The sequence below is a fragment of the Dermacentor andersoni genome, chromosome 8 (genome assembly GCF_023375885.2).
Source record: "Dermacentor andersoni chromosome 8, qqDerAnde1_hic_scaffold, whole genome shotgun sequence".
Classification (NCBI taxonomy): domain Eukaryota; kingdom Metazoa; phylum Arthropoda; class Arachnida; order Ixodida; family Ixodidae; genus Dermacentor; species Dermacentor andersoni.
The window spans coordinates 100,727,412-100,743,179 of record NC_092821.1 but is presented as its reverse complement, the minus strand read 5'-3'; positions in this window follow the sequence as shown (position 1 = coordinate 100,743,179).

Sequence of the window (15,768 nt, the reverse complement as noted above, 5' to 3'; positions counted from 1 at the left end):
ACGGTAGCCTTGCACATATGGCGAGAGGGTGCCATGTGTTGATCCTCTTCTGAACACTAAGCCAGAAAACCGGTACTTAGCACTGGCACGTGGTCATACTAAGCTGAGCCACACAATCGGAAGCCAAAGCCGACGGAGGTTGCATGAGCTTCCGCGAGTTGGCCAATTGGTTATCGTGATAGCGAGCAGCATAGCCGCGGGGACTTTTCCAAGTGGCGTGTCACGGGGAGACATACTCCCGATCGCGAAGATTTAGTGGCGTCCACATTGAAAAGGGGCGGGACAAATCGTCACCTAGCCTGCTTGAGTTATGCAGGTATGCTATCAATGCTTTCCTTTTTAGCATTCTTTTATACATTTTTTTATCTTCTCTATCTACCTTTATCAAGAGGGCAAGTTGGGCTGGTTGTTTAGGATTCATAGTTCATGGTTAGGTTATGGTTAGGATTGATAGTTAGGATTCACGTATTATTATACTGTAGTAACAAAGAAGCAAGCTCACATTATGGTTGTGGAGGATACAAGCAATAAATAGGCTGAAATAAACACAGCCTTGTAGGTCTGCTTCAATGTGGATAGACAACTGACATCCTCCCAACAGGGTCAGGTTACTTCTGAAGGTAAAAAATAACGTGGCGCAGTGGGCCAGTTGAGGGTCGAAGTGGCGAAATCTCAAAAGGACGCTATGATACATGATGGCATGTAAGTGTTAGCCGACAAAGACAGTTTTTCGTGGCTGCTAGTATATATACTTAAGGATATCGCTGAATACGTAAATTGAATTATTCCAAGTGCAAAAAAAGTGGCTGTTGCATCTACGGTAAAGCTGACGTTAAACGGCTTGAATCTCATGGCCGTTGCGTCATTGGAGACTTCCGTAGTGGCATAGTATTGAAAATGAGTGAGTATCGACACTAAATTCGGAAGAACGATGAACTGCAACAAGGCAGAAGCTTGGAAAAGACCCGCGGACAGTAATATGACTTTTGGAGCAGCACGGTGGGGGGGGGGGGGGAGGAGTTGGCGTCCTGTGGTAACAACTTGAATGAAAATTCCCCAGAAGTACGAACAGAGGCCAACAAAAAATGAAGGCATCATGCGAAAGGGGAAACCACAAGAAACATTAGGGCAGAACTAAGGTTGTCGCGTTAGCGATAGAAACTAACCTCCTTGACAATGTAAACAAGGCGGACAAATTAATCGACTGCAGAAAAAGTTCAGCTGAAGACCGTTGGTGCGAAAAAAAGCCAGAATGTCTAAAGGGGTTCAAGCCATGTCGGTCCTGTTACCAACGCCTGCGCCCGGAAAGTGTCGGATTATTACCCATTTTAGGGAGGTGCCTGGGCGTGAGTAGTTGCAGGGTGAGTCAGGCTGAATATTTAGACGCGCACTTTATACCTCACATGACATACCATACACTCTATGGTGTCATTCATTACGCCTAAGAACACCGATCTGCTCGTGATGAGGATGCAAACAAATTATCTGATGTGCTGACTTTCCCATTCCTTTAACTACCAGCGTTATTTAATGTTTGCCTTAACCGTCGCACAACCCTTGAATAAAAGTAATTATGTAGAGCTGTGCGCGATCTCTATTAATATATGGGCAGCCTGCTTGGCTTTCCGTACTTACTTGTCTATTTTGCGGCTGCATTATCAAGGCGGAAAGGCAGTTTGTCAGACAACATGGAGATCAGACCGATTCTGCATCTATTAATGCACAGTCATCCCACATAGCGGTCTTGTTTCTCATACAAGAATAACAGTGCCATGATATTGTTTTGACATAGAGCTGCAACTAATAGATATGTCCACCCAGATGTGTACCTGGCCCTGTGTAAAGCAAGTCTATTATAAGTAACTTTGGCAATAACGTGTTAACGGACGATAACACAGAGACAGTTTGCACTATCAGTCTGTCATGCCTTTTGCTTCAGACTGCAAAATCAACTTCTTCATGTGTCGTGCACACTGAAGCACACTTTTCTCAATCTTCAGCTACTTCAGTACCTCATGAAGTCAGGTAGAAAAATTGTTCGGAAATTATTTGGGGACACTTTACGACAACTTATTGGTCAAAATCAAGAGTGGTCCTAAATTATGTCTCTCAAAATATGTATACGGCATTACCGACCCTAAATATTATCGACAAATGGAGAATAAATTTCTACGAAAAAAAAGCTGCCACTTGGTGATTAGCACGATGATTTCGTAAGAATAAAAAAAGAAATAGAGGCATCCATGATCACCTTTCACGAAGCGTCTGGAAACCCTGGAATGAATCATCGCTGTGTTTTCTATCTAGAGATGACACGCTCTAAGTCCTTGCCTGCCAACACAGCTGCCATCGCATTCTTTCATCAGCAAGCATCATACATCGGCTTTACCGTGAAAACATCGCTGCGTATATATGTCACGCTGTCCACTCGCATAATATGGAATTGCACAATGGCGTACCTTGTGATTTTTGCAGTCCTTAAGGTTAGAATTGATGAGTATATAGTGGTGATGTTCGTGTTAGATATTCTCAAAGGTCGAATTTATGCACGTTGTCGTGAATGAAGCTAAACACAACTGTATACATTGTCATTAGTTGTAAAGGAATTGTTTTACCCCCATTGCACGAAAAAGCTTTCTTGCATATGAGTAGCAAAAATGTATCTTGGTTGAGCTAATATTTTATAGGCGCCATTTGTAACTGCACGGCGTGACTAGCTAGACATGTAAAGCCCGTGTCAGTGTGATCAGGGAAAATGATGGTGGTATGCAAGGACCTTACATTGTGGCTTTTAAGATGATACCCTTGGCTTGCTGCTTTCTTCAAGGGAGTGAGAAGGGATAGGGGCCAGAACCTCCTACCCCAAACTTGACTCCAGTGAACTTTCACGTTCATACATCGGAATATTATTCATTTTATTCTTGTCGTTGAGGTTCTTCTTTCGCATATACAATTCGCTTCTACAAGGGCGCATCAATTGTTCATATACTTAGAGCTGCTTCGTTTATTAGGCGTTTTACCGCCTCAAATAAATTTGTTGCCTTCTTTGAGACGCTAGCTGGTACTTCCACAATTATTTGCATGCTGCGTATTTTTTCACCAGTAAATGTAGATGCACGTATTTTTCCCAATTTATTTGAACCTTCAGTGTGAAATACATACTACGATGTTATAAATCCGTTCCAGTAAATTCATAGTTTTAAGCAACATACAGTCAGAAAACAATAAATGATGGCTAGATAGCTAGCTTTGTTGTTCTTCCTCGGCAGCTAATTTCTCGGCTCTTTCTTCCTTTTTGTGAAAATCCTCGCAATCCTGGGTCCATACTCTCACCATTTGCTTGCAGAGGTCATTTGGTTTCTTCCAACAATCTGTGCCCTCTTTGTTGTAGGTGCCATCAGATTGGACGTGCACCCACATCATGCAATCAGACTTCCCTGGAATAAAAATTGTCTGATTATTGCCCTCCTTTGAGTGAATTCAACAAACATCTCATATTAAATGAAACCACGCGAATACCATGTGTCATATTCTTTCTTGCTGTATAAATCAGAGCTACTAGAAGTCAACAGTGTATTCATTATTGTAAATGTGATTGGATATGGGAAGTAACGTTTGAATATTTGAGCAACTGGGTTCGGTGAACATGTATTAGCAAGTGGAGCAGTGCGCATTGCCTGTAAATTGAGTAACATGCATGTCCTCGAAAACTGTATTTTATAGCCTAACAAGATCTTTCTCGCGTGGCACATGACGTCGCCCGAAACAAATGTCGCGCGGCAGCACTGATTAACCACAAACAAAACACAGCTATGAAACTAAACATCATATATCACTTTTACCAGCCTTCTCAAGGTGCCGTCAGGAACAGGGTGTTGTTTAATGTTTGTAATTTTGACGTTGCTGAAATATACTTTCATTCTTCGGATACATTGTAGTGCATTATGTGAGAAAAGGTAGGAGGAACGTATAGGCGTTCTTCATCAGGACAGAGTAGCAAGACACTTGGTAACTGCCCCCAAGGGGCTATCCGTATTGTCCAACCGGATGTATCTTGCATTCTGGGTCCTGGCAACATGTCGCATCTCGTATAGTTGAACATCATTCAAGAAGTGCAGGAAGTCTTGCTATCGTGGTGATGCTTCGCCTTTCCGTTGTCCCTGCCAATTTCTTTTTAATTCGTTAGCATTAATGTGTCGAAACGTAAAAAGTGCATGCGTATGAAGCGTGGGAGACCGGTCACGTGGTAGAGGTAGACAGGGGATAGGAAACCTTAGAAGAGCAGGTATTTATGTACAGTAAGCCACAATAGCTAACGGATCACGAGATCTAAGCTAAAGCTGAATATCTGCGAAGCCTCACACCACAGCCTAGTATTCGCAATTGCACTCTCTACCAGTATGTGTGGACGACCCTCTGATCGGTTTTACCGAATACTGTTACAAGCTGCTCGCATACTGAACGTTTTCTGAGATGCCGTGGTCCGTAAACTGTTGTATGTATGTATGTATGTATGTATGTATGTATGTATGTATGTATGTATGTATGTATGTATGTATGTATGTATGTATGTGTGTGTGTGTGTGTGTGTGTGTGTGTGTGTGTGTGTATGTATGTATGTATGTATGTATGTATGTATGTATGTATGTATGTATGTATGTATGTATGTATGTATGTATGTATGTATGTATGTATGTATGTATGTATGTATGTATGTATGTATGCAAGGTGCCCCACCATCATGCACGAAGATTTAAAAATATGCAAATGCCATGTAGCTGAACAGAACCACATTAATGTTGTTTGCGGTCACCTGGAGATACTCAGATATTGTTTTGCATTCCGCCTATGTAATTAGTCGTAAATAATTAATCAGCTTCTCAAATATTATATTTAAATCAAAAGTGTCAAGGCGAAAATTGGAAAGCAACATAAAAAACTGCCGAAAGAGCAATACACCTTTCTGCTGCTCAGTACGTGCTACATAGACAATTATTTTCTGAGCGTGAAAGAAGCCCGAGAATTGAGTTTCAGAATTGAATTGAGAACTGAGCCCGAGTTTGAGGGCGTTTCGATGGTGAGCGGGCTCGTCGCGGCATCTCGTTGAGGCCGCGAAATCTACGGAGCGCTTGGATTTAAATTCCCAGACTTTATGGGTATAAAGTTCTCATAAATTTTTGATGCGAAAGATACACCGACCTAATTGGAATCTTTATGCATAATTGCAAATGTTGATGAGCTGATCAAACAAAGTCGTGCTTTAGATTTTTCAATTACGAGACTGTGCGTTTAATGTTCTTTTAAACATTTGAGGCCAAAGGTGCATTGACTTGCCTTTTCAAAAGTATATCGGAACATACAATGAGGCATGCCAAATCAACACACTATCAGACAAGTTGACAAAGCACGCACCCAGCTGCAATGAGACGAAGCGTTGTGGCGGTTCATTTGTGCCGTCATGTCACAGAAAAGAATATCGACATTTTCATTCACCTCCGCCAAAGCATCAACGTCGCGACACTGAAGCTAGCAAAGGTAAAGAAGTTCTTATCGATTTTTCAACTTTGACTTTTATTTACGACGACACATTGAGCCTCTTCAATTTTCTTGTTCTCGCTACCCGTGGGCTGCTGGCGCCAGCCAAAGTGCATGCATTTTCTCGTGTTGCCCCAACCACCACGCGACACGTTCAATGCGCGTTCGTTTTTCTCTAGCCAAGTGTATTTTAGCCTGGCAGAGTTTTGGACGCGTTCTGGCTAGCAGACGAGAAAAAGAAATAATAGTCGCTCGCCGCCATCACTGTGGGGACTCGACGGATTCCAACGCGTTCGCTTGAGCGCAACCTCTCAGGAAAGTCTTCTCTCGCCAGTGTAGGATGCCGAGCAACATGCATATGGTTCTCCGTGGACCAAGTGTCTCACGTTTTCTTCGATATTCCTTGAGTAGCCACATTAGGTGCCTAAAGTAGGCATTCGATTGTGGCCAACATGCTTTCGCTTGCGTTTCTCCATTTCGGTTCCCCCGTCGCACAAAAGAAAAAAAAAATGACGTTGCAGCGCAGCGCATTGCCGCATGGTGAAAGTTCGAGTTTGTTGGTTCTTCATTTGCGGAAGGCAATAGGCTCTGGGACGCTTCATTTGCCGGATACTCGTATTACATTTTTGCGATGGCAATTATTTGAACACTGCAGGCGCATTCCTGCCGTCGCCGTCGCCCTCTTGTTCCGTATAAAGTCCAAGGGCCATAACCTTGTGACCGCACGCCGCATGCTGTATGTGCGAATGAAAACATGGTGGGGGGGAAGACATGAGTGAGCCGATAGTTGTGGTTCAGTGTTGTGTGCGCAAGGGAGGAAAGCGCCGAGGAAGCACGCCGCCTTATAATCGCGCGTGATACGCCAGGGGGAGTGGAGGGAGGAGTGGTGTGCGTTAGGATATTGTGATCTCTGAACCTGTGATTGCGCAACATGTTTATTTGCCTTGTTTGGCGCATTATATACAGTGACTTTTTCTTAAATACGTAGATTTATTGGAGACTCATACTTATATTTAACTTCTTGCGAGGTTTTTTGTGTATACGTGCAGCGAAATTTGTTTCCAGTGGCACGTTTTGCCCTTTATCAAGCTGTATCTTCGCATTTGTATATCCCATTGTATCTTCGCATTTCTAATGTACGAGGGTGAGTCAAATGAAAGTGAGCCAACCAACCCCGCTCAATAATGATTATCCGTCAGGCATGCGGGTAGCACACAGGCATCTATCATTTACAAAAGTGACACGCAGGTGTGAGAATAAATGTTCGTTATTGCTATCATACACTAGGTTGAATATGTTTGAGTGACGTAATGGACGTTCCAAAAGTAGAACAGCTTGGTGTCGTGACAATTTGACAGCTGAAGGCGTTTTTAAAAATGAAATTCGTCGCCGTATGGATGCCGTGAAGCGTTGGAGGAAATGGCTCAAAGAAGGAAGTGATAGTCGCAAAGACGATCCAAGACCCGGTTAAAGCCACCGTGCATTCACCCCTAACATAAGTGTAAATGTTGATGAGCTGATTAAGCATGAACAGAAGATATTCATCCATGAAAAGGCAGGGCGTGTGAACATCAGTCACGGTTCGGTACACAACATAATTTGTGAACATCTCGGTTATCGGGTCATGTGAGGACAATGGTTGCCGAAGATTTTGAACTGCTGCCAGAAGACGGAGAGGTTCGGTGCTGCCTTGACTCATCTGATCCGGTATAACAATGAGGGTGACGACTTCTTGTCCACGCTTGTGACTAGGAATGAATCGTGGTACCACTACTACGAGCCTGAAACATGACGGCGAAGCTTACAGTGGAAACATTCAAATTGACGACTACCCAAAGAAAGCAAAGGCCGTTACTTCCACCGGAGAGGTGTTGACTTTTTTTAGATCGTCAGGGGCCATTACTGATCGAATATGCTAAACCTGGAGAGATTATCAATCATTTCCGATATTGTGAAACGCCGGATCGGCTGCGTGTCGCAATCAATAACAAACGACGTAGAAAATTGACGAATGGGGTCATCTTGCTCCACAACAATGCCCGTCTCAAACGTCGATGATGTGGTTAACATAAAATTGGCAAAATTGAAGCGCAAAACGCTGCGACATCCGCCATACTGCCCAAACTTGTCGCATTGCGACTTCCACATTTTGGGGCACTTGAATTAACAGCTCAAGGGAACTAAACTCGTGTCCAACGATGACGTGAAAGAGTCAAGTGCACACTTTTTCGAGAAGCAACCCAAGAAGCTTTATAAGACGAGAATCACGCGACTCGTTAGCCAGCAGGACAAATCTCTAAATGCTCATGGAGACTACTTTTAAATAAAGTACCACGTTTGTCATATACTGGCATTGGCTCACTTTCATTTGACGCGCCCTCGTATATTCTGCAGAACTCCTGCTTTTTATATGTGCTCTCTGTTGCGACTATATATTCGGTGCCATTACAGCACACAACCGGTGACAACTGCTCCTGCGCAATACATTAGAACAAATGACAGCGTCATTAGGATTCTTCTCTGGCGTTTGCATAAGTACAAAAGCGTCAACAATGTTCTTGACTGACAAAGTTTCATTACCATATTTGTCCTCACATTGTTCATTTCGTGGCCTTTACATTTTTTTTTCATATCAGACCATGCACTGCTTTGCTGGTTTCGAACTGATATATTTCTAAAGGTGGTGTGATATTTTATTTACTTATTAAATAGACAAAAACATCGAATCGTTGATATTAGTTATTTGGGGCACAATTTTTAAGTCATACGAGTATATTCTTTTATGAAAAAATACATACTTTACTTGTCTTCACTCTGCGTAGCGTTCAAGAATTCCTTTGCAGCATCTTTGGTAATGACAATGCAGTTATTATTCATGTATTTGATCCCTCGACAAATTCTATAAGGAGGAGGCCGAGCTGCATCGTGAGCCGCCCCCCCGAACAAAATTTCTGGCTACACCAGTGCACACCACCACGTTTGCCACAGCATTCTTTCGAAGCTCGGCCTCGCACTGGAACAGCCGTCCACACGGCGTAACCACAATCACCTGCCTATCTACTTTTGTGAACTGTATAACTACCATATTTAACAGCATGCAATGATGTAATTATACGTCTTTTCCTTTTGTGTTTAATTTGTTCCTTACGGAATACTCCAATGCTGGAGGCCTTTAAGGTATCAAGTGAAGTGAAGGATTAGTGCCGCCGAAGGTGTGATATAGTACGTGGGCGACTTGTACTTTTCTGCCCATATGTCGCCAGGACGGCTCTTTTTCTTGGGGGAGATAATTGCACTGGAGAACAAGCAGTAGATACTCCTTCGGATAAGAGAACAACGACAAGTTTCTCGAACACTTGTTCCTGCATTGTTTGAGCTTTTTGGCCTTTCACCGTGGTGCTCTATCTGTGGGCTTCATTAAAACTAGAAAGCCTCTCCAGAAAATATGCAGTGCTAATGATGATGGCCTGCTCCTCGAACGGACATGACGTGTGTCGAGTGAACTACTGAACAACAGTTTGCACTAATGTGAACACGGTTTAAATCATGCAACCATTACCTAACAGAGCTGCGACGCATTTCTCTCGCACATCCCTCGAAATGGATATTGACATTTTGTTGATCTGCACTTTTTGCAAGAACCAAACACCCTTACCTCTTCCTGCTCCCTTTTTATCACAAAATCAAAGCCCTCCATTGCCCTCCTTTTCTCTCATGTTCTTCCTTATTTTTGTTTCTGGACATTTTCGTTCATGCTGCCCTACAACACGCACCGCGTTATTCTACTCCTCCACATCCGCTGATGTTGTAGGAGACCTCACACCCTCAGTTGGAGCGGAGGCGGAGAATAAGGCGGTGCATTGAGCAAGGCTGCCTGTACATACAAAGAGGCAGCATTCTCAAGTTTCTCCTGGAGGGCGAAACATTGACAGGAATCGCAAGGCTTGGTGTTGCACTTGATTCCTTTTGGTTGGGGCCTCTACTCTGGCATTCAGTCCGAGGGATGGTTGCACTGAAGTTGAAGATGCAGTCAAAGTCCTGTGAATTATGAATGATTTCCCATTAAATTTTACCTCTTCATTTTTTTTTCGTGCTTTTCATTAAATAATGATTGCACTTCTCTACTATCTTTCATTTTATTTTAACGCGTAATTTCAACATTTACCAGCGCTTACTCTGAAGGAGTCCTACAAGCCGATTTCTGGTTATAACCCGCAATAACCCAGCCATTTTGTGGCCAATCTTCCAAAAAATAGCATGAATCATAAGATTGAAGGCTAACAACCAAAAAAAAAACCTCCATGTATTAGCAATTTCTGTGGCAATCCTACATGGTGAGTATGAACTACGAGTGGGGCGGGCAACACCGTCAACAACGACTCATCCAATGGTGTTGGAACTATATAAGGCTGCAACATGTTGGCAAGTGACAGCACGCAAAAAAGCTCCAGCGGCGTATAAAGAACAGTCCGCAGGTAGCTAAGAAATTGGTATTGCACGAGGAAACTCTGAAATATATTTTATACCGTTTGCAGAGACAAGTGTCCGTAGCCTATTGGTTTTAGCACCAGGTGTTAGTAACAGAGGACATTTATTCGGATGTGGTCGCTGCAAAGTTTTATGTATTTTTATTTTTTGTACATACATAAGTATTTATATATATTCCAAACAACATGCAAACGGCGTAATTCATCAAGCGTTATAACTGTCATCGCAATAAAACGCCTTGCAGAGAAGCCGTTGCTGCTCTTAATAAAGTAAATTCACTGATTAATACACTGGCACAAGTGGCACTTACTGTTAAAAGAGCGCCCCGCTAAGAAAGATGACTTGCCCAATATGATTTATTTCATCCTTTCAAGAAGGATGAGTGGCGCTACAAAGACATATGTCCTGTGTAAGCATAAGGGGTGATAACCTGAGCAATCGGCGTTTTTCAGACGACATTCTTACATTTGGACACGCGGGAGATTCATTTGTTAAGAAGGAAATTGTATTTGGCTGGCAGATAATTATGCAAGATACAACAGTACATTTCAATTATTACATTAGTATTGACCAAGCTAAAGTTGAACATACGAAGCATGAGACAGTAACAGGTGAAACTTTCACGCATTAGCTTCTAAAATGCTTACTCTCAGTATCGCGGTGCTCATGCGTGTGCATATCACGTCGCTGGGAAGAGCACACATAAAACTTGTAATATTCTGATTATGTTGTCTGCATTTGTTGTTATGTGTGTCAGATTAGTGTGGTATATTTAGGCTATTGTTAAATATTTCTTCGGGCACACATCCGGCCCGGGTAAACTGCATAATTGCGCGTCCCGTAACCTCTTCAAATGATGTATCAGAACATTTCACAAGATGTTAAGCATTGAGCCGAAGTGCAGTGGGTAGTTACAGCATTTCGTTACAGTAGAAGCTGTAATAAAATATATGTTATAGGCTTTCATAGCTTCATTGGCAGGTATTTGCTCGGACTCATCCTCACCGCCACTCCACGACCCAAATGCCAGTAGTAGGCAGTCTCGTCCTACGTCCAGAACACGGAACCATTCTCCTAAACCACGTCCTTCGTGATCTGAGTCTTCCTCAGTGCTTTCTGGAAGGTTGAAAAGCATATACTCCTATAGCAAACACCCGCGCTACGTGAATAACGCTTTAAAAGGACACAAGACGAACAGAATTATAATCTAAACTTTCGAGCGTAATTCTTTACCGCTTGACCTGTGCATTGTTATCACTGTTTATCATTTGCGCTTGAAAAGTACAGGAGTAGTCAAAAATCTTTCACTAGTGCTTGTGAAAAACACTGGTCTTTATTGACCACATTGCAAGAAAAGAGAGCACTAGCAACTTGGACAAATTTTGCATAATCCGAAAAACTTTACAACGGTTAAGCTAAACCAATATGACATTAGGGTTGCATAGTGGTTGCACATGCATTTTAGTGGCATTTATATCGTGATGTTGTCGTGACTATGTCGATTCAAACATTGGAAAAAATCGTATCTTAAAAGAAATCTGGCTCAACCTTTGTCACGACGACAGTCGATCGCAGTACGCTAGAACTGAATGTTTAAGAGGGAGCTTTAGCTCGGGTGCTCCTATCTAAATGCATGTAAAAAGAGAATTCGTTTTTTTACAACCGCTGTACCAAATTTGGCGAAGTCTGTTGCATTTAAAGAAAAACTTAAGATCAAGTGACTGCTGGTTCTGAATCTTTATTCTAGGTCGCCAATCTTTATTTAAAAATTGGCAAAAATCCAGAATTTTGACAAGACGACCCAATCAAGTTTACAACTACGTAACTCAGCAACAAAAATGATAACACAATTCTGTGAAATACATGTAATAGCACATCTAGAACGGACAAAACTTGTAGGTTACACATGAAGTTAAAAAAAATTTATGACATGGAAATACAGCTTTTGCACAACCCTTGTAAACAACGTAACAAATTCACGCAGAATATAAAATGACGCATTTAATTTGTCCACTTTCAATGATCTAATGGATGCCGTTCACCGAACCGCGATACCTGCTCTTTATGCGGAGCTATGAATTTGTAAAGTTCGTGCTTCTATTTCATTCAAATTTTCGAATTTTTGAAAGTTCTTGTAACAAAATTAAGGACATAAATCGAAATTCCGCTTCCAACAGTCACTAGAACTTACCCTTTTCTATCAGATACAACAAATTTCATTAAAACCGATCCAGGGGTTATCTCAGAAAAACGTTTTTGCCTTTTACATGTATTTGAATTGGTCGCGTCGGCGTTCGGCCCGAGCTAAAGCTTCCTCTTAAGCGGTGGAGCTTATCCACTGTCAAAACTGGTTATGTATGGTCTGTGTACTGCAACGGGTCTCCAGTTTGACGCTTCCTTAGGAGCACTCGACGCCCTTCTGCGCCGCCATCAGGGAGCCTGCGCGTGGCCTCCAAAATGCACGGCGCGCCGTAGCTTGCAAATGCTGAGAAATGCGTCATGTTGCAACTGGACCCCCCTTTTGTGTTTCTTTCTGGACACATGGCACCGCCTAGTGGCACTGTTCAGAAGTACACGCGTGGTCTCGGAGAAGACAAGCGTGGCACGCCGGTTGCTGCGAACGCCGAGCTGTTTCCTTCTCTGGCACCAAAATAAGTATTACGTACACACTGACACAAGATGGCGACAGGCTGTACATAGCTCACAATAAAGCGTTCTCCCTAGTACTTGAGCACGTTTTAGAATGCTCGTCTTTATTCATGCCCCCCATTCACTTCCATTAGCGACGAGATTATTTCACTATAGAATGAGCGAGAACTCATAACAAAGTTTGTCTTTCGTCAAGGGTCACTTTAAATGTTGTCGGCTGCTGAAAAGTGCACCCCACAAAAAATCAAAATTGAGTGCACGACAATGCGCAGCTCCTGAAAGGCACCGTCCTGCGGCTGCAAAGGGAAATTTTGGCATAAAAGAGTATGCGATCAAAGAACAAAATCACACTGCTGCATCTACTGTGCCTAAATTTTTATGTCTCATTTTAAGACCTGCGACGTCTAAAATGTCCAATAGTAACTTGTCCAGGCGGGACAACGCCCTCAAAGAAGCTTCACTGGATATAACGCATATTGATACTAACCATTATGAGTTATTCGCGAAACAGGTAACAAAAAAAGTGAAGTCAGTTTGCGACTCATAGCTTCTCTACCGAAGAGAGGGCTTTGCTTCCTAATTACTGGCAAGATAAAACACGTGAACTTATTCAGAAGAAATCTCAAAAGTTGAGACGTGACAAGGTCTGCGCTAGGGTCAGCCCTCCTGCAGATGCAACGACTTCGACACATTTGAGCTCCGCAGAAGCGAGAAACATAATATTTTTTTAGCAAGTTATCCAGGGAAGAATATAGTGTCCTGTCACGGGATTTCAACTTTTGCCCCGTAACTGGCGGATACAATGATTTTCAACTAATTATTCATTTGCACAATTTTCAAGGAAACGAGGTTATGCGAGTACTTCTACGGTCGACGCTATTCTAACAAGGCATCTTTATTTTCGAGTAAGCACTGCGCGAAATGCAATGATCATTTCGTCGGAACATTAACCCTAAGGAAAGGGACGCACTTGAAACATTGGCTAACCGTGACGACATGATCATTAAACCCGCTGATAAAGGTGGTGCAGTCGTCAATATGGACAAAGCCAGTTGCCTGAGTGAGGCTCACAGAAAACGTAATGATCAGTCATTATAAAGGCACCTGAGCCACGAGGCGACCGAACAATTAAAACCATCGTAAAGACAATTGTATACAATCTAGCGAAAGAAAAGAAAATTTTAAATAATGAACACGGTTGCTTGTAGGTTTTATCTGCTTCCTAAAATCCTTAAAGGAAAGAACCCAGACCGTTAAGTAGTTTCAGGAATAGGTAAGTTTGTCTAGCTATGTAGATAACCATATCAGTTCAATTACTAAGTTTTCTTCGCATATAAAACATACTAACCACTTCATGTCTGACATCGCTGACTTGGATGTTCCAAGCGACGCTCTTCTAGTCACACTAGACGTGGCGTCGCTTTCCATAAATATTCCCCGTATAGATAGGATTCAATGTGTGCTCCGTGCATATAACGACCCTGTAGACGATAAACCCATCAACGATTCTACCCCTGGCATAATTCTAGCACTAATCCTTGAACTTATCCTCTTTGAATTCGATTAATATTACGTTGAAACTAGTGGTACATCCATGGGCACAAAAATAGGTTCCAATTATGCTAACATCTTTATGGGCATGCTAGACAAGAATTTCCTCGCTACTCGTGATCTCAAATCATTGTATTACAAACGCTTCATCGATGACATTTTCTTAATTTGGCACCATGGTGAAGCTGTATTACTTTCCTTCATTACTGACTTTAATAACGCCGAAGCGTTAAATTCCTTTTCTCATTCACATTCAACACTCAGTAATGAGTGCCTTCACGTCTCGGTATCTCTGTGCAATGGAAACTTAACGACCAATCTCTACAGAAAGGCGAATGACCGACAGCGATATCTGCATTTCAAAAGCAGCCATGTCAAGCATTGCAAAACGAGCATTCCATACAGGCAAGCTACACGGTTCAAAAGAAGTTGTTCGCACGACAGTGAATTCACTCGCAAGTGTCAACAGTTCGTAACGCACTAACCGTACAGAAATACCCTTCACAAACAATTGACGATGCCCTTAAACGTACCGACTGCCTCGACCAGAAATATTTCATCTGCATGTACTGCAATTCACGAACTATCCTTAGCCTTACGCAGTCTGCATATATTCCTAACATGTCGCACATTCTCAGCAAGCAACATAAATTACTCACGCACAGCGAGCGTCTTAAATACATTTTGACGGAACAACCAAGAGTGGTCTATCGTCGCTCTAGGAATCTGCGTGACCTAGTAACCACTTCTAAGACTAAAGCAAATGCTCCTGCGGGCTGTCATTCCCGCAATAAACACCGTTGTAAAGGTTGTACACATACGACTACATCAAAGACTGCTGGAAGCATAGAATCCAATTGTTCTGTTAAAGTCAACGGCCACTTCACTTGCGACAGTGCTAACATCATCTGCTTGAATGTTCAATGTGTCATATGCAGTATATCGGTCAGACCGAAACATCTTTTCGCATTCGATTCAACAGCCACAAAGCACACATTAACAGCTTGCCGTGCCTGCCATTATGTAAACATGTTCGACTGCCAACTCATACGCTTGACAACATCAATGTAACAGTAAGACAATCAGGCTTCAGATCGCAACATGATCGAGAAGTACGAGAATCCTTCCGCATTCATAAATTTAACACTGTCTTATCCAGTATGAACGAGAGCGTAGAAAAAGATGTTGGGCCTTTCTGTCGTATCTTGATGTGTATGTTCTTGTACAGAATTGATAAAGCATGCCAAATCTATAGGTCGCTAGTTTTGCCATGTAGCAATTGATATCATAGTGTAACTTCATGTGCAATCATCGTGACACCTTAACGATAATGTATACATATTATTTAGCGTGCTAAGTTATAGTTGCTGCTGTACAATTTTCTTTTATTATTTGCAAGCGTGCACATGCATATACTGCTGACAATGTCCACGTGCGCATGTCCATAGAAGCGGCTGTGCGCTTGCATGTGTTTGTTCTGGCGAAAGCCGTGCCACGGCCAACGCGCTAAAGCATTAAACGTTTTCGTAAGTATGTCCCTTCATT